This window comes from Ranitomeya imitator, chromosome 8, assembly GCF_032444005.1.
Source record: "Ranitomeya imitator isolate aRanImi1 chromosome 8, aRanImi1.pri, whole genome shotgun sequence".
NCBI lineage: Eukaryota > Metazoa > Chordata > Amphibia > Anura > Dendrobatidae > Ranitomeya > Ranitomeya imitator.
Genome location: NC_091289.1, coordinates 25749090 through 25767755, shown reverse-complemented (window position 1 = coordinate 25767755; position 18666 = coordinate 25749090). Strand labels below are relative to the sequence as shown.

General features: G+C 41.9%; 1 protein-coding gene across 23 annotated transcripts in view; it reads right to left on the bottom strand.

Annotated features, from left to right (window-relative positions):
- Positions 1-18666, bottom strand: part of CADPS (calcium dependent secretion activator) — a 548041-nt gene that overhangs the window by 463996 nt on the left and 65379 nt on the right. The window contains exon 1 of one of the 23 annotated variants that reach the window (XM_069736618.1): positions 2180-2227. The exons of the other annotated variants lie outside the window; for them this stretch is intronic. The gene's annotated coding sequence lies outside the window, so the exon portion shown is untranslated. Of the gene's footprint in view, positions 1-2179; positions 2228-18666 lie in introns of those variants that run through there. 23 annotated transcript variants of the gene reach the window in all.

The following is an 18666-nucleotide window of genomic DNA, read 5'->3' as shown; positions in this document are numbered from 1 at the left end:
CCTTTTAGCATTCGCCATATGGGATTAATATTATGATATTTTATTAGTTTATTCAGTGATACATATGTTCATACTGAATACATAATGCACCCCGTGCGCTCTGGCACTTTCCCAGGATCGTTGGGTACAACCGCCCCCACATATCCTGACACCAAGGCTTTAAATTACAGAGATGACTGCTTAAGAGCGTCACTATCCCCAGCATTCCCATAGATAACAGATAGGGCAGATGGGGCACTTCCGAGCCCCATCATTGGGATCAGTGAGGATCCCATAGGTCAGACTTTTGACAGTTCAATTAATGTTAATTAAGTTTCCCATTACTGTAAAGTTTTTTATTCTTTAAAATCAGCTTGGTATGGGATCTGGGAAGCAAAATTGTATTTTTTCTCTTTGCTAATATAACCCAAAATGTGCGGCACATGCTTTAAAAAAATGATATAACGATACTCTGCTGGGAGATGTCTATGCTGTATGTGTCTATATGTGACCACCCAGTGGTTGTAATGTGAACTACACCCTGTAAAGAGCTTTTCTAGCAAGTTGGCATATTATATATTGTGGAAACCCTTAACTAAAATTCAAGTAAAAAGTTAAGGGTGAACATATCTGTAATTGTGGCCAACACCTGGACACGTGCCAAAGCCCACATTAAAGGTACCTTCACACATAACGATATTGTTAACGATATCGTTGCTTTTTGTGACGTAGCAACGATATCGTTAATAAAATCGTTATGTGTGACAGCGACCAACGATCAGGCCCCTGCTGGGAGATTGTTGGTCGCTGAAGAAAGTCCAGAACTTTATTTCGTTGCTGGATCTCCCGTGTCTGTCCTCCAGCGCTGTGCTCTGCACTCCTCCTGTACTGTCTGTGTGAGCACAGCGGCCGGAAAGAAGAGCGGTGACGTCACCGCTCTGCTTTCCGGCTGACCGACGCTCACAGCCAGTACAGGAGGAGTGCAGAGCACAGCGCTGGAGGACAGACGGCGGTAGGTAAGTATGTACTGTTTGTTTTTTTTACTTTTAGGATGGTAACCAGGGTAAACATCGGGTTACTAAGCGCGGCCCTGCGCTTAGTTACCCGATGTTTACCCTGGTTACCAGCATCGTTGGTCGCTGGAGAGCGGTCTGTGTGACAGCTCTCCAGCGACCAAACAGCGACGCTGCAGCGATCCGGATCGTTGTCGGTATCGCTGCAGCGTCGCTTAATGTGAAGGGGCCATTACTTGAATGGATGCAGTTTCCCAGGTTTCAATTTGTAACAGCCAAAATGCAAATTGCCTATATGGGCCATGGTCAAGAGGTGGGTCCATACTTTTAAAGTACAAGTGATCACAGGATCAAGTTCCCTAGGAAGGGCATTAAAAAAATGAAGAAAAATGTAAAAAAAAAAATCTACGGAAGCATTTACTGACCATGTGCAAAGGTCATTGTGAAGGCGGAGGAGCTGTGATATTGACTATTGTGATTGGTGGATCCTCTGTTTTCAGCTGTTGCATAGTCGTGTTATCAGTCATTGCAAGCCTACCTATGATGATAATGAGCCTGCTGAAAACTCTTCCTAAATTAAAAGGCAGAATGAGTCTAGAAAAACCTCAGTGGCCAGAGTAAGAATTACAAAATTCTAATATGAAAAGAAAAACTGCTAAATATTTTTTTTTAAAATAGATGTAAAACAAAATTTTGATTTAGGCATTAGGTCATTTTTTGATGACACATTCCCTCTTTTGCCAAAATCTCTAAATAATAAAAAAAAACACATTTAATATAGTTATATGTATAACTGTCTGGACAAATTACCTTTAATATTTGTCCCATAAGAAGAACTTTAAAAAAAAAAAGAAATGTCAGAATTGCTGTTTTTTTATCACTTTCTCTGAAAAAAAAAAAAAAAAGAATGAAAAGAAATCAGAAAAGCATATCATCCCCAAAATAATAATAATAAAAACTACAATTTCACTGGCAAAAAAAAAAGTCCTGATACAACTCTATTGACCTATACGTAAAAAAGTTATAACTCTAGTCTAGTCCTGCTGTGAAACCATAACTCACAACATGTCTGACGGCTTTAACGTCTTGCTGTTTTTTTGTAGTATCGTACAGCAAGAAGCAAGATAAAAAAAAAGGCAAAAGCAAATATTTTTTTCTGGAAAATAAAGATTATTCTAATTCCTTACCTGCTCGACAAGCAAATTGGGGACAGACAAGGCAATAATCACAGACAAGGCGGTGAATCGGCATCTTGCTTAACCCGCGAATGTTCCCATAATGAAATTAGCCTCACGGAGATGCAGGAGCCTCAGTGCATCTGAACAATACCATTATTTTTACTCTGTCGACACAAGCTGAGGCGGATAATCAGGTCTTGGCAGAGGTTAATGCTGTACCATTCCTACTAAGAATCTGGCCCGGAATGTAGATTTGTGCAGAATTCTTATACTTATCAACACTGTGTGTTTGTCAGACCCGGGAAGTAAAAAAACGAAAAAATAAGCAAATTGTACAATCTGTGTGGTAGACGCCATGCGGAATCATTTTTCGAGGTTAATAGATATTGAACCCATGATGATGCCTAATGAAGCAGCGATTTCATTCAGGAGAGAAGGAGCTAAATCCGTCTCATAAATTTAATAAGAACGCAACGTAATGCCATGTATTAGCGCTTCAATGCCGGTTTTGTTGCTTCTGCTTTGTATTCTCCGCTCATTGAAGATGATAATAATATCTAAGGCGCTAGCAAAATAGCAGAAAAATATTAACAACCAGTAAAACAAAAATAGGCAAAGCGTGGGAAACGGTGCAGTAACCGCAACACTAAATGTCTGTCTCCAAAGAGTCCATAGAAAACACAGAGCTAGTTCTATGGCCGCTAAATAAGGCAAATGTTGGTCCAATTATTGCCTTATAGGAAGAAAACTATATAACTGTAGTCTTTTGTTTTGGGCAGATTCAGTTGGTTAGGATGGAGGATTCAATTTGATGCGAAAGAGCCCACGATTGCTGGAAAAATACATTTCTTGTGCCCCCAAAGCTTAATAGACAGAGAAAGAAGGAGTTAAACAATACTAAAATACATCATACTCACCTGTCCTAGGATCTCACTCACGGGTGTTATTGCAATAGGTGCAGGTATAGCAATCACACCTGGGCCCTGGAGACTAAGGGGTCCAAGAAGTCCTTTTAGTCTACATAAAAAGATCAAGACTTGCAATAATTGGGGCCCCCATTGGAACTTTTTCAAGTTACACCACTGAACTTATACTTCCTCCATCACAGCCCATGGTTCTACGTGCTGATCTTCAGTAGTGATGAGCGAACCGCCCGATGATTGGGATCGTCTGGTTTGCCCGAGTTTCTTTGTAGAGTTCGGGGCCGGAGATGACGCGAACTTGCATCTGAACCCCGAGCTTGGACTTTACAGATATGGGATGGGGCGGGGGGCTGTAAAACCGGTCCAGTAACTCGTCCTCCCGTCCCGCTGTCTCCCGGCCACATCTGCTTCCGGGGCCGCTCATTAAGTTCCGACAGTATTCACTGCACTCGGCAGTCTTTAGCTTTTTCTGGCAGTGTTCATGTGGCATGAACACTGCCGGAAAAAGCCGAAGACTGCTGGGTGCAGTGAATACTGCCAGCAGGTAATGAGCGGCCCCGTAAGCAGATGCAGCCGGGAGACAGCAGGACGGGGGGACGCGTCGCTGGATAGGTAAGTATAATTATATATTTATTATTAATTTTTATGCTTTTACAGCCTACAGGCCCTGGACCTGAACTGGACCTGAACTGTAACACAGGTTTCCCATGGAAACACGTGTTCGGGACTTTGTGACCGAACACGTTCAGTATGGGTCCAGAACTTTACAGTTCGGGTTCGCCCATCCCTAGTCTTTAGTTCTTCTGGTGCTCCCTTCCAGCTCTGAGTCTAGTGATTGGTTTCACATGATCATGTGTGGGGGAAGAGAATGACACGTCTTTGACGTCAATGATGTGCTTCGCCCTCCACCTGAGTAATGTCAATCACTCACCTTAAAGCCTCACTCAGATGTCTAATTTTTTCACATATGATAGAATCTGACTGATAATTCTGATCAGACTCTGATCAGAGATTGATACGAGTGTCGTTCGATTTTTTTCGTACATGGAGAAATGGAAAAAATAATAATTTTCTCCACCCTCTCCATTCTGACAGTCTGTAAAAATCGGATGTCATCCAAGCGCGGTCTGATTTTTTTTCACAGATCCATAGACTTGCATTGTGATTTTGATCCAACCCTTGGATCAAAATCAGACATGTCTCCGCTATTTTCCGAGGATCACTTGGTCCGAGAAAAAAAAATGAACACTTGAATGGCCCCACAAACTATCACAGGGACGAATGGGGCAGAGGAAGAACCGGGAAATGTGGTGGAGGTGGTGTGAATAGGTGAATATAAAGTGTTTTATTATTTTATGCCCATCATTTCCCTCGCCTATTTTGTTAGATTCTTATAAATGAAATTCAAAGCATTTTTAAAACCCAAATTTTTGGCAAATTCAATTCGAGACAGGTCAATTGGCTCATCTGTCACCGGCATGCAGAACGACAGTGATAGTAAATTCCTAGACTTGTAATTATTAATAATTTTAGTCAATTCTATTCAATTTTCAACGTTTTTTGCCATGGAAATATAAATTACACCAGAGAGTTATATGATGAGTAAAATTCTTTGCTGTTTGTTTTTTTTTTAAATTAATGACAATCGTTGAAGCTTCAGCATGTGATTATTTCATCCCTTCTGTTTTCCCCAGGAGAATTAATTGCTGTAGACCCAGGCTTATGTTCCGATTGTAAACCCCCAACTGTTCTCCTTCGCGAAGCCTTTGAAGCCTGTTGTCCTATTGTCTTAAGGTTGTAAACTGTGAATCTATCAAGAGGGGGGTGAATAACATTAACGGCAATTATGGACTCGCTTGTTGGACCCACTGCAAAGAAAAGATTTCTAAAGGGGAATTAGCCGTGTTCCAAAATATTAGCTCACATCTTTCCTCATCTGTCCTAATGTGCCAACAGGTCCTATTTATGGGGATGATTGGCTTTTGAACATTGGGCCAATTTCCTTTTCTTTTCTTTTTGATTTCAATGAATTTAGGATGATTTATCGACTTAACAGAAAGGATCCATGCAAACAGAAGCTCCATATTGTCTCCGTGCCGCCGTCCATGTCTACCCCTCTGATGCCTGCTGGGGGCAAAGAATGACCGGTGAAGAATGAATATGGGAATACTATTTCATAAAAACAAGAGAACTTATTTTGACCCAAACAAACCTGGGAACAACATTCGGTAAAAAGATTCAGAATTAATTGGGTCTACAGCAGAGGCTGAACATCCGCTCATTTTCGCCCGGCACATTGGTAGAATTATATTCCATAGATAACTCATTTCTAGATTATAGGGGTTTTTTGATTTTGGAAAACTCCTGTTCCCCCACTGTGGTTTGTTTCTCAAAAACAAAGCATTCTTTACTCATCCTTCCTGGGTCTAGTTCTGCGTCTCAGCCACTATTCCCAGTTATTGTCTGCAGCACTGACAGTACGCCGACAGCGCTGCTGCCAATCATGAGCTCGGTGGCTTTCTGTGACTAGTGCTATCAACCTCCTCCAGAGTGCATCAAGAACCTAGAAGAGTTAATGAAGGTAAAGGGCTGACAGCAAATATTGATATATATATATATATATATAAAAAAATAAACTATTAACCCTTCCATTCTTTTAGACTTTTCTTATGTTGCAGCATTTTTTCCAGATTTTTATGACTCTACGCTTGATGACGGATGGTAATTCCCTACGACACTGCGATGCCTCCTGCCAATTGATTATACTGCTGACGTTACTAGTGATCAGCGGTACATGAAACGGTCTGAGCATTAAGCCATTCAATACTAATTTACCCAATCATATTCTTGTTAATCTTCATGTGCCGTCACAGTGTGTTATCATTTTTCCGCCACTACCTTGATAGCAAACATTTCAAATTTCAACCATGCGCACCTGCTAATTTGCATCGACGGGCTACCTTTCTTCTACCAGACGCGTTCCTGTAACAACAGCCTCTAGAAAAAGCCAACAGCTTCATCATTGAAAGCTTAGACTGTGTTATACCAGCGTAGAAATGTAGACAGATCGCATTAACATGAAAATCCCCTTAATAAAAAAATACTCTCTCTCTAAATATATAAATCTTCATGTTATACCCTTCCATCAGTTCTACGCAGATCTTCAAAGAATGCTTTTTGTTCTGGAGGACCTAAGGTGTCCATCCATTACACGGATAACCTATTGATATTATTAGTTACTTGTAATGCTTCATTTCTCCTCTGGGAGTGCTGCAGTAAAATTGAACACCCTAAATCAAGTTTCCAATTTTGTTTATATCATTGTAGAATAAAAATCCTCTGCAACTTTCTTAGTTTCTCACTCCTCACTATTTCAATATCTCTCCTTGCATTATTTTGAACCTGAAAAACAACGTTACCAGGTTGAACCTGAAAAACAACGTTACCAGACAGTTTCACCTGTCTTTCACTAGGGGGACTTGTCAGGGAGTCACAAAAACATTGAACTTTAGGAAGGCAAAGTTTGAACAGCTTAGAGATGCCCTTAATCTGGTAGACTGGGACAATATCCTCAGAAATGAGAATACAGATAATAAATGGGAAATGTTTAAGAACATCCTAAATAGGCAGTGTAAGCGGTTTATATCTTGTGGGAATAAAAGGACTAGAAATAGGAAAAACCCAATGTGGCTAAACAAAGAAGTAAGACAGGCAATTAACAGTAAAAAGAAAGCATTTGCACTACTAAAGCAGGATGGCACCATTGAAGCTCTAAAAAACTATAGGGAGAAAAATACTTTATCTAAAAAACTAATTAAAGCTGCCAAAAAGGAAACAGAGAAGCACATTGCTAAGGAGAGTAAAACTAATCCCAAACTGTTCTTCAACTATATCAATAGTAAAAGAATAAAAACTGAAAATGTAGGCCCCTTAAAAAATAGTGAGGAAAGAATGGTTGTAGATGACGAGGAAAAAGCTAACATATTAAACACCTTCTTCTCCACGGTATTCACGGTGGAAAATGAAATGCTAGGTGAAATCCCAAGAAACAATGAAAACCCTATATTAAGAGTCACCAATCTAACCCAAGAAGAGGTGCGAAACCGGCTAAATAAGATTAAAATAGATAAATCTCCGGGTCCGGATGGCATACACCCACGAGTACTAAGAGAACTAAGTAATGTAATAGATAAACCATTATTTCTTATTTTTAGTGACTCTATAGCGACAGGGTCTGTTCCGCAGGACTGGCGCATAGCAAATGTGGTGCCAATATTCAAAAAGGGCTCTAAAAGTGAACCTGGAAATTATAGGCCAGTAAGTCTAACCTCTATTGTTGGTAAAATATTTGAAGGGTTTCTGAGGGATGTTATTCTGGATTATCTCAATGAGAATAACTGTTTAACTCCATATCAGCATGGGTTTATGAGAAATCGCTCCTGTCAAACCAATCTAATCAGTTTTTATGAAGAGGTAAGCTATAGACTGGACCACGGTGAGTCATTGGACGTGGTATATCTCGATTTTTCCAAAGCGTTTGATACCGTGCCGCACAAGAGGTTGGTACACAAAATGAGAATGCTTGGCCTGGGGGAAAATGTGTGTAAATGGGTTAGTAACTGGCTTAGTGATAGAAAGCAGAGGGTGGTTATAAATGGTATAGTCTCTAACTGGGTCGCTGTGACCAGTGGGGTACCGCAGGGGTCAGTATTGGGACCTGTTCTCTTCAACATATTCATTAATGATCTGGTAGAAGGTTTACACAGTAAAATATCGATATTTGCAGATGATACAAAACTATGTAAAGCAGTTAATACAAGAGAAGATAGTATTCTGCTACAGATGGATCTGGATAAGTTGGAAACTTGGGCTGAAAGGTGGCAGATGAGGTTTAACAATGATAAATGTAAGGTTATACACATGGGAAGAGGGAATCAATATCACCATTACACACTGAACGGGAAACCACTGGGTAAATCTGACAGGGAGAAGGACTTGGGGATCCTAGTTAATGATAAACTTACCTGGAGCAGCCAGTGCCAGGCAGCAGCTGCCAAGGCAAACAGGATCATGGGGTGCATTAAAAGAGGTCTGGATACACATGATGAGAGCATTATACTGCCTCTGTACAAATCCCTAGTTAGACCGCACATGGAGTACTGTGTCCAGTTTTGGGCACCGGTGCTCAGGAAGGATATACTGGAACTAGAGAGAGTACAAAGGAGGGCAACAAAATTAATAAAGGGGATGGGAGAACTACAATACCCAGATAGATTAGCGAAATTAGGATTATTTAGTCTAGAAAAAAGACGACTGAGGGGCGATCTAATAACCATGTATAAGTATATAAGGGGACAATACAAATATCTCGCTGAGGATCTGTTTATACCAAGGAAGGTGACGGGCACAAGGGGGCATTCTTTGCGTCTGGAGGAGAGAAGGTTTTTCCACCAACATAGAAGAGGATTCTTTACTGTTAGGGCAGTGAGAATCTGGAATTGCTTGCCTGAGGAGGTGGTGATGGCGAACTCAGTCGAGGGGTTCAAGAGAGGCCTGGATGTCTTCCTGGAGCAGAACAATATTGTATCATACAATTATTAGGTTCTGTAGAAGGACGTAGATCTGGGGATTTATTATGATGGAATATAGGCTGAACTGGATGGACAAATGTCTTTTTTCGGCCTTACTAACTATGTTACTATGTTACTATGTTACCAGAAAGAAGCAGCCGCCTGTGTCAGACGGTAAGGATCAGGACAGACGCTTAACCTCAGATATAAAGAAGAGGTCTTCAGTTTATTGGCAGCAATCAGAGATCGAAAAAGTTGAAAAGAATTGAAATAAAAGTATGTAAAAAGTTGGTAAAACGTTGCGTACCTTTGAACTACATAGTGATTAAATCCTTCATAAACTCCAACTTCCACTTAGCCTGTTAGTGAATTCTGAGCTTATAGATCAGGCAGTTGCTCAGGGCTGTATCAGTTAGGCCTCATTCAGACTTCATTATTCTTGTTTTCTATCCGTGCTTTTTACGGAGACAGCACATAGCTGTAACAGTCTACAAGCACAGATTATGTCCATGTCCCCCAAATATTGAGGCATCCATTTTTAATCCGATTTCCTGAATAAACTCCCCGTTCCAAGATGAAGGGTTGGTTAAAAAAAAAAAAAAAAAAAGGATAACACTCAGATGCCACCCATGTGTCATGGATCGCTGGTTCCCACTGGGAAGTTTATAGGAGAAGCTTTGTAAGACCTCTCTATTTTTTTTCATATTGTGTTGGGGAGCACTATGGGGGGCATTATTGTATGTGTGTGTGGGAGGGATACTGTAGGTGAATTCACAGTGGGGATATTATACTGTGATGGGGCACTGTGGATGGCATCATACTGTGAGTTTAGGGGTACTGTGGGTGCAAATTATGTGAGAGAATTAACTGTGGGTGCATCATCCTGTTTTAGGGGTACTGTGGGACATCGTACTGTGCATGTGGGGGTACTGTTGGGTCATCGTACTGCATTGGCGCACTATACTGAGAGTGTGGGGGGTACTGTGGAGGCAAATTGTGTGAGAAAAATTAATTGTGGAGACATTATTCTGTGCTGGGACATCATACTGTGCGTGTGAGGAAACTATCTGTGGAGGCACTGTGGGGGCATCATACTGTGTGCGTGAGGAAACTATTTGTGGAGGCATCATACTGTGTATGTGGGGGTTAATGTGGTGAAGTCACTGTGGGTGCATCATACTGTGTGTGAGGAAATGATTTGTGGAGGCATCATACTGTGTATGTGGGGGTTACTGTGGTGAATTCACTGTGGGGACATCATGCTGTGTGCGTGAGAAAACTATTTGTGGAGGCATCATACTGTGTATGTGGGGGTTTTCTGTGGTGAATTCATTGTGGGGACATCATACTGTGTGCGTGAGGAAACTATTTCTATAGGCATCATACTGTGTATGTGGGGGTTACTGTGGTGTATTCACTGTGGGGGCATCATACTGTGTGCGTGAGGAAACTATTTGTGGAGGCATCATACTGTGTATGTGGGGGTTTTCTGTGGTGAATTCATTGTGGGGACATCATACTGTGTGCGTGAGGAAACTATTTCTGTAGGCATCATACTGTGTATGTGGGGGTTACTGTGGTGTATTCACTGTGGGGGCATCATACTGTGTGCGTGAGAAAACTATTTGTGGAGGCATCATACTGTGTATGTGGGGGTTTTCTGTGGTGAATTCATTGTGGGGACATCATACTGTGTGCGTGAGGAAACTATTTCTGTAGGCATCATACTGTGTATGTGGGGGTTACTGTGGTGTATTCACTGTGGGGGCATCATACTGTGTGCGTGAGGAAACTATTTGTGGAGGCATCATACTGTGTATGTGGGGGTTTTCTGTGGTGAATTCATTGTGGGGACATCATACTGTGTGCGTGAGGAAACTATTTCTGTAGGCATCATACTGTGTATGTGGGGGTTACTGTGGTGTATTCACTGTGGGGGCATCATACTGTGTGCGTGAGGAAACTATTTGTGGAGGCATCATACTGTGTATGTGGGGGTTACTGTGGTGAATTCATTGTGGTGACATCATAATGTATGTGAGGAAACGATTTGTGGAGGCATCATACTGTGTATGTGGGGGTTACTGTGGTGAATTCACTGTGGGGGCATCATACTGTGTGCGTGAGGAAACGATTTGTGGAGGTATCATACTGTGTATGTGGGGGTTACTGTGGTGAATTCACTGTGGGGGCATCATAATGTGTGTGAGGAAACTATTTGTGGAGGCATCATACTGTGTATGTGGGGGTTACGGTGGTGATTTCACTGCAGGGACATCATACTGTGTGCGTGAGGAAACGATTTGTGGAGGCATCATACTGTGTATGTGGGGGTTACTGTGGTGAATTCACTGTGGGGGCATCATACTGTGTGCGTGAGAAAACTATTTGTGGAGGCATCATACTGTGTATGTGGGGGTTACGGTGGTGAATTCATTGTGGGGACATCGTACTGTGTGCGTGAGGAAACTATTTGTGGAGGCATCATACTGTGTAAGTGTAATGTACTGTGGGGGAATTTAGCATGAAGACAATCATACTGTGTTGGGGTCAGTGCGGGGGAATCATACTGCACGTGTGAGAAAGCTATTTGTGGGGCTATCATCCTGTGTATGTGGGGGTTACTGTGGGGAATTCACTGTGGGGGTCATCATACTGTGCGTGTGAGGAAACTATTTGTGGAAGCATTGTACTGTGTATGTAGGGGCTTCTGTGGTGAAATTCACTATGGGGGCATCATACTTTGTAGGGAGCACTGCGGGGGCATCAAACTGTGTGTGTGAAGAAACTATTTGAGGAGGCATCCCACTGGGTAGGTGGGGGTTACTGTAAATAACTTCACTGTAGGGGTAACATATTGTGGGTATTGTGAGAGCATCATACTGTGGTGGGGGTCACTCATGAGGGCATCAAATAGTGTGTGGAAGGGCAAATTGTGCAGCGTGAATTCACTGTGGGGGCATCATACTGTGTGAGGGAGGGCACTGTGGGGGGGCAATTGTGTGGGGGGATATTCATTATGTAGATATCATACTGTGTGAGGGAGGGTACTGTGGGGGGGGCAATTGTGTGGGGGGATATTCACTATGTAGATATCATACTGTGTGAGGGAGGGCACTGTGGGGGGGCAATTGTGTGGGGGGATATTCACTATGTAGATATCATACTGTGTGAGGGAGGGTACTGTGGGGGGGCAATTGTGTGGGGGGATATTCACTATGTAGATATCATACTGTGTGAGGGAGGGCACTGTGGGGGGGCAATTGTGTGGGGGGATATTCACTATGTAGATATCATACTGTGTGAGGGAGGGTACTGTGGGGGGGCAATTGTGTGGGGGGATATTCACTATGTAGATATCATACTGTGTGAGGGAGGGTACTGTGGGGGGGCAATTGTGTGGGGGGATATTCACTATGTAGATATCATAATGTGTGAGGGAGGGTACTGTGGGGGGCAATTGTGTGGGGGAATATTCACTATGTAGATATCATACTGTGTGAGGGAGGGTACTGTAGGGGGGATATTCACTATGTAGATATCATACTGTAGGGGTAACATATTGTGGGTATTGTGAGAGCATCATACTGTGGTGGGGGACACTCATGGGGGCATCAAATAGTGTGTGGAAGGGCAAATTGTGCAGCGTGAATTCACTGTGGGGGCATCATACTGTGTGAGGGAGGGCACTGTGGGGGGGCAATTGTGTGGGGGGATATTCACTATGTAGATATCATACTGTGTGAGGGAGGGTACTGTGGGGGGGGCAATTGTGTGGGGGGATATTCACTATGTAGATATCATACTGTGTGAGGGAGGGTACTGTGGGGGGGCAATTGTGTGGGGGGATATTCACTATGTAGATATCATACTGTGGGACTGAGAACACTAAGGGACTTTAGCACGAGTACAATTTCTGTGTGGCCCTCACCCCGTCTTTTTTTTAGTTGTGAGTTATGTGCCTCTTTCACTGCACCTTTGACCCTTGACCCCACCTCACTCATCAGTAAGCTTTTTTCAGGGGGAGGAGGGGGTCTTACTTCAGACTTTTGATATTGGACCCCATCATTTTCTTGCACGCTGCTGTATGAGGCCTAAGCGGGAGCATCATCAAAGAGGACCAAGCATGTCAGCAGGTACCTTGATTGGTTTCAATGAGCGCAATGCAATGCTTCATTTCTCCTGTGGTGGCACTATAGGAGAATCAAATACTTGCTACACAGGGTAATAACCTCTACAACTTTTCATTTCCACGGATCCGTCATTTCTTTGCATCGCTTTACCATCGTGTCAACCCTACTTTATAGAGAAATCATTTCCAGGTATATATTGTAATTCCGATTCACTGTGAACTCAATGAAAGTCGCAGTCTTAAGAGGAGCCTATTACTTCACGGGAACATGGCGATATTGGTTTCTGACACGCCCGGGCAGCATTGCTACCACTCGGTGAAGTCTGATTCTAATCACACTTGATGGATGACTCACTTAATCCTGACTTTCATCTCTTTCCCCATGAAGAGGAAATAATAACATTTCACTGAATATCAGATAATTTCCCCAGAACATTTTAGAGCCTCAAGTTCCATTTACGACTGGCGAGAAACGACATCTAAAGTTTTTAAGATCAAAAATGAAATATTAATGAACTTTGAGAAATGTGTATTTAATGAGCGCCGTTAGATCCTCGCTTTACAACTGGAATTAAAATTGCTTTTTATTGATTGGGCTTAAATGAACTATCAACCCGGGTTATGAAAAATGAGCAAGATCAATATGTCTCTTGGACTAAGCACAGACGTCTGGTGATGGTGACACCTAATGTTTTTCCAGATGAATATCAAAAAGTACAGTAGCGCTTCCTAGTGGTCAGACATCTTGTGTTATCTACTGTATATAGAGGTGTTATCAGTCATTGTACAGGAGGAGGAGGTGAGCTGTGACATCACCTATTGTAAATGGTGGATCCTGTGTTATCTACTGTATATAGAGGTGTTATCGGTCATTGTACAGGAGGAGGAGGTGAACTGTGACATTACCTATTGTGAATGGTGGATCCTGTGTTATCTACTGTATATAGAGGTGTTATCAGTCATTGTACAGGAGGAGGAGGTGAGCTGTGACATCACCTATTGTGAATGGTGGATCCTGTGTTATCTACTGTATATAGAGGTGTTATCAGTCATTATACAGGAGGAGGAGGTGAGCTGTGAAATCACCTATTGTGTATGGTGGATCCTGTGTTATCTACTGTATACAGAGGTGTTATCAGTCATTGTACAGGAGGAGGAGGTGAGCTGTGATATCACCTATTGTGAATGGTGGATCCTGTGTTATCTACTGTATATAGAGGTGTTATCAGTCATTGTACAGGAGGAGAAGGTGAGCTGTGACATTACCTATTGTGAATGGTGGATCCTGTGTTATCTACTGTATATAGAGGTGTTATCAGTCATTGTACAGGAGGAGGAGGTGAGCTGTGACATCACCTATTGTGTATGGTGGATCCTGTGTTATCTACTGTATATAGAGGTGTTATAAGTCATTCTACAGGAGGAGGAGGTGAGCTGTGGCATCATCTATTGTGAATGGTGGATCCTGTCTTATCTACTGTATATAGAGGTGTTATCAGTCATTGTTCAGGAGGAGGAGGTGAGCTGTGACATCATCTATTGTGAATGGTGGATCCTGTGTTATCTACTGTATATAGAGGTGTTATCAGTCATTGTTCAGCAGGAGGAGGTGAGCTGTGGCATCATCTATTGTGAATGGTGGATCCTGTCTTATCTACTGTATATAGAGGTGTTATCAGTCATTGTTCAGGAGGAGGTGAGCTGTGACATCATCTATTGTGAATGGTGGATCCTGTGTTATCTACTGTATATAGAGGTGTTATCAGTCATTGTTCAGGAGGAGGAGGTGAGCTGTGACATCATCTATTGTGAATGGTGGATCCTGTGTTATCTACTGTACATAGACTGATATCAGTCATTGTACAGGAGGAGGAGGTGAGCTGTGACATCACCTATTGTGAATGGTGGATCCTGTGTTATCTACTATAGAGGAGTTATCGGTCATTGTACGGGAGGAGGTGAGCTGTGACATCACCTATTGTGAATGGTGCCTCCTGTGTTATCTACTGTATATAGAGGAGTTATCGGTCATTGTACGGGAGGAGGTGAGCTGTGACATCACCTATTGTGAATGGTGGATCCTGTGTTATCTACTGTATATAAAGGAGTTATCGGTCATTGTACGGGAGGAGGTGAGCTGTGACATCACCTATTGTGAATGGTCGATCCTGTGTTATCTACTGTATATAGAGGTGTTATCAGTCATTGTACAGGAGGAGGGGGTGAGCTGTGACATCACCTATTGTGAATGGTGGATCCTGTGTGATCTACTGTATATAGAGGTGTTATCAGTCATTGTACAGGAGGAGGAGGAGAGCTGTGACATCACCTATTGTCAATGGTGGATCCTGTGTTATTTACTGTATATAGAGGTGTTATCAGTCATTGTACAGGAGGAGGAGGTGAGCTGTGACATCACCTATTGTGAATGGTGGATCCTGTGTTATCTACTGTATATAGAGGAGTTATCGGTCATTGTACGGGAGGAGGTGAGCTGTGACATCACCTATTGTGAATGGTCAATCCTGTGTTATCTACTGTATATAGAGGTGTTATCAGTCATTGTACAGGAGGAGGAGGTGAGCTGTGACATCACCTATTGTGAATGGTGGATCCTGTGTGATCTACTGTATATAGAGGTGTTATCAGTCATTGTACAGGAGGAGGAGGTGAGCTGTGACATCACCTATTGTAAATGGTGGATCCTGTATTATGTACTGTATATAGAAGTTTTACAGTGGGTATGGAAAGTATTTATATCCCTTTAAAGTTTTCACTCTTTGTTTCACTGCTGCCATTTGGTGAATTCAAAAAAGTTCATTGTTTTCTCATTAATGTACACTATGGCAGAGTGGTCAGATGGAAGCCTCTCCTCAGTGCAAGACATATGAAAGCCCTCATAGAGTTTGCTTAAAAACACATGAAGGACTCCCAGACTATGATAAATAAGATTCTCTGGTCTTATGAGATGAAGATAGACCTTTTTGGTGATAATTCTAAGTGGTATGTGTGGAGAAATCCAGGCACTGCTCATCACCTGCCCAATACAATCCCAACAGTGAAACATGGTGGTGGCAGCATCATACTATGGGGGTGTTATTCAGCTGCAGGGACAGGACGACTGGTTGTCATTGAAGGAAACATGAATGCGGCCAAGTACAGAGATATCCTGGATGAAAACCTCTTCCAGAGTGCTCTGGACCTCAGACTTGGCTGAAGGTTCACCTTCCAACAAGACAATGACCCTAAGAACACAGCTAAAATAACAAAGGAGCGGCTTCAGAACAACTCTGTGACCATTCTTGACCGGCCCAGCCAGAGCCCTGACCTAAACCCAACTGAGCATCTCTGGAGAGACCTGAAAATGGCGTCCACCAATGTTCACCATCCAACCTGACGGAACTGGAGAGGATCTGCAAGGAAGAATGGCTGAGGATCCCCAAATCTAAAGGTGAAAAACTTGTTGCATCATTCCCAAGAAGACTCATGGCTGTACTAGCCCAAAAGGGGCTTCTACTCAATACTGAGCAAAGGGTCTGAAGACTTATGACCATGTGATATTTCAGTGTTTCTTTTTTAATAAATTTACAAAAATTACAACATTTCTGTTTTTTTCAGTCAAGATGGGGTGCAGAGTACATTAATGAGAAAAAAAATGAACTTTTTTCAATTTACCAAATGGCTGCAATGAAACAAAGAGTGAAAAATTTAAAGGGGTCTGAATACTTTCCATACCACTCTATCTATTATCTATCTATTATCTATCTATCTATCTATCTATCTATTATCTATTATCTATCTATCACCTATCTATCATCTATCTATTATCTATCTATCTATCTATCTATCTATTATCTATTATCTATCTATCACCTATCTATTATCTATCTATTATCTATCTATCTATTTTACTATCTATCTATCTATTTATCATCTATCTATCTATCTATCTATCTATCTATTATCTATTATCTATCTGTTATCTTTCTATTATCTATCTATTATCTATCTATTATCTATCAATTATTTATCTATTATCTATCACCTATCTATCATCTATCTATTATCTATCATCTATCTATTATCTATATATCTATCATCTATCTAATATCTATCTATTATCTATCAATTATTTATCTATTATCTATCATCTATCTATCATCTATCTATTATCTATCTATTATCTTTCTATCTATCTCTTCCTACTTGTGTTTCCCCATGACACATGGGTGGGGCATATAGAAGTCATACAGGAGGGGACCTACATAAGACTTCAGCCCCGGAGGATCTTGCTCTTGCCTTCTACATTTCCGAGCTGTAGGAGAATTGTCTCTCCAGCTGCAAATTCCATATGTAGTAAGAGACGAGACGATCGTGCAGAGATCATTTGTCTGGAAATTAAAAAAGGGGATGTCATATCTTAGTTTATATTTCCCCTCGTTAAAAAAAACAACTACCCTCTAATACTTTCCCGTCTTTATTCTTTTTCCCATTACTCACATCTTAGCTTTCATTTCAGTCTGTTCTGGAATAACAGCCATGTCTTACAATGTGAGTAATGTCACCGGTGGGGTTAACGGCTGTCGTGATAAAGTAAAAGAAAAAAAATATTGGAAGGAATTAAAATAAATTCCCACTCGCCAAGCGCCCTAACGTGCTTTTCCAGGAGCCGGGCGTTGTATTGTCTGCAGAGTTTCGAGTATAGAGAATGGGATTTGCTTTGATAGAAACACAATAACATTTGATGCTCAGTGGTGTAGAAGCTTCTATTGATGACTAAACCGGGAAGTGACACTTAATCAACCCTGGCAGCCATTTCTAAAGTTACATCGCTGGGGGAGGCAAAATTAATAAGATTAAACTTTTAGAATTTCCATTATCTTCTATGACCAAAAGGAATTCATCCTACTGCCTGGTGGAAAGTGCCCGATAGTGGAGACTGCTGTTTTTTATTTGCCTCTAAGTCCTGAAAGTCCTTTTAAGACAACATCATAGTTCCGAACAAGTCTGGAGCACAGATAAGATTATCTGGGACTGCCATGGGGTACTGAACATCTCTTGTGCCCCAGTCTTCATCATCATATAGGTGATATATACCTTGAGCAACTGGGATGCTTTAAGGCTGGTTTCACATTTGCGCTTAAAAACGCAGCGTTTTTAACGCAAACGCATTTGGTGAAAAAACGCGTTTAAACGCGTTTAAATGCTGCGTTTTTTAGATGCAAGCGTTTTTGCATGTTTTAAAAGAAACGTGGCGTTTTGACGCATTTACATGCTTTTTTTCCTGCATCTGCGTTTTTGAAACGCATTATGAGAAGTGTGTGACAGCTGCCAATCATCAAAAACAACTAGAAAACCCACTATAAACAGAAATAGCTAGGGTTAGGGTTAGGATCCCTAGTAACCCTAGGGATCCTAACCCTAACCCTAACCCCAAACCTAACCCTAACCCTAACCCTAGGGATCCTAACCCCAAACCTAACCCTAACCGTAGGGATCCTAACCCTAACCCTAACCCTAGGGATCCTAACCCTAACCCCAAACCTAACCCTAACCCTAGGGATCCTAACCCTAACCTGAACCCTAACCCTAAGTAACCCTAGGGATCCTAACCCTAACTCTAGGGATCCTAACCCTAACCCTAACCCCAAACCTAACCCCAACCCTAGGGATCCTAACCCCAATCCTAACCACAAACCTAACCCTAACCCTAACCCTAGGGATCCTAATCCTAACCCTAACCCTATGTAACCCTAGGGATCCTAACCCTAACCCTAGGGATCCTAACCCTAACCCTAGGGATCCTAACCCTAACCCTAGGGATCCTAACCCTAACCCTAACCCTTAGGGTTAGGGTTAGGATCTCTAGGG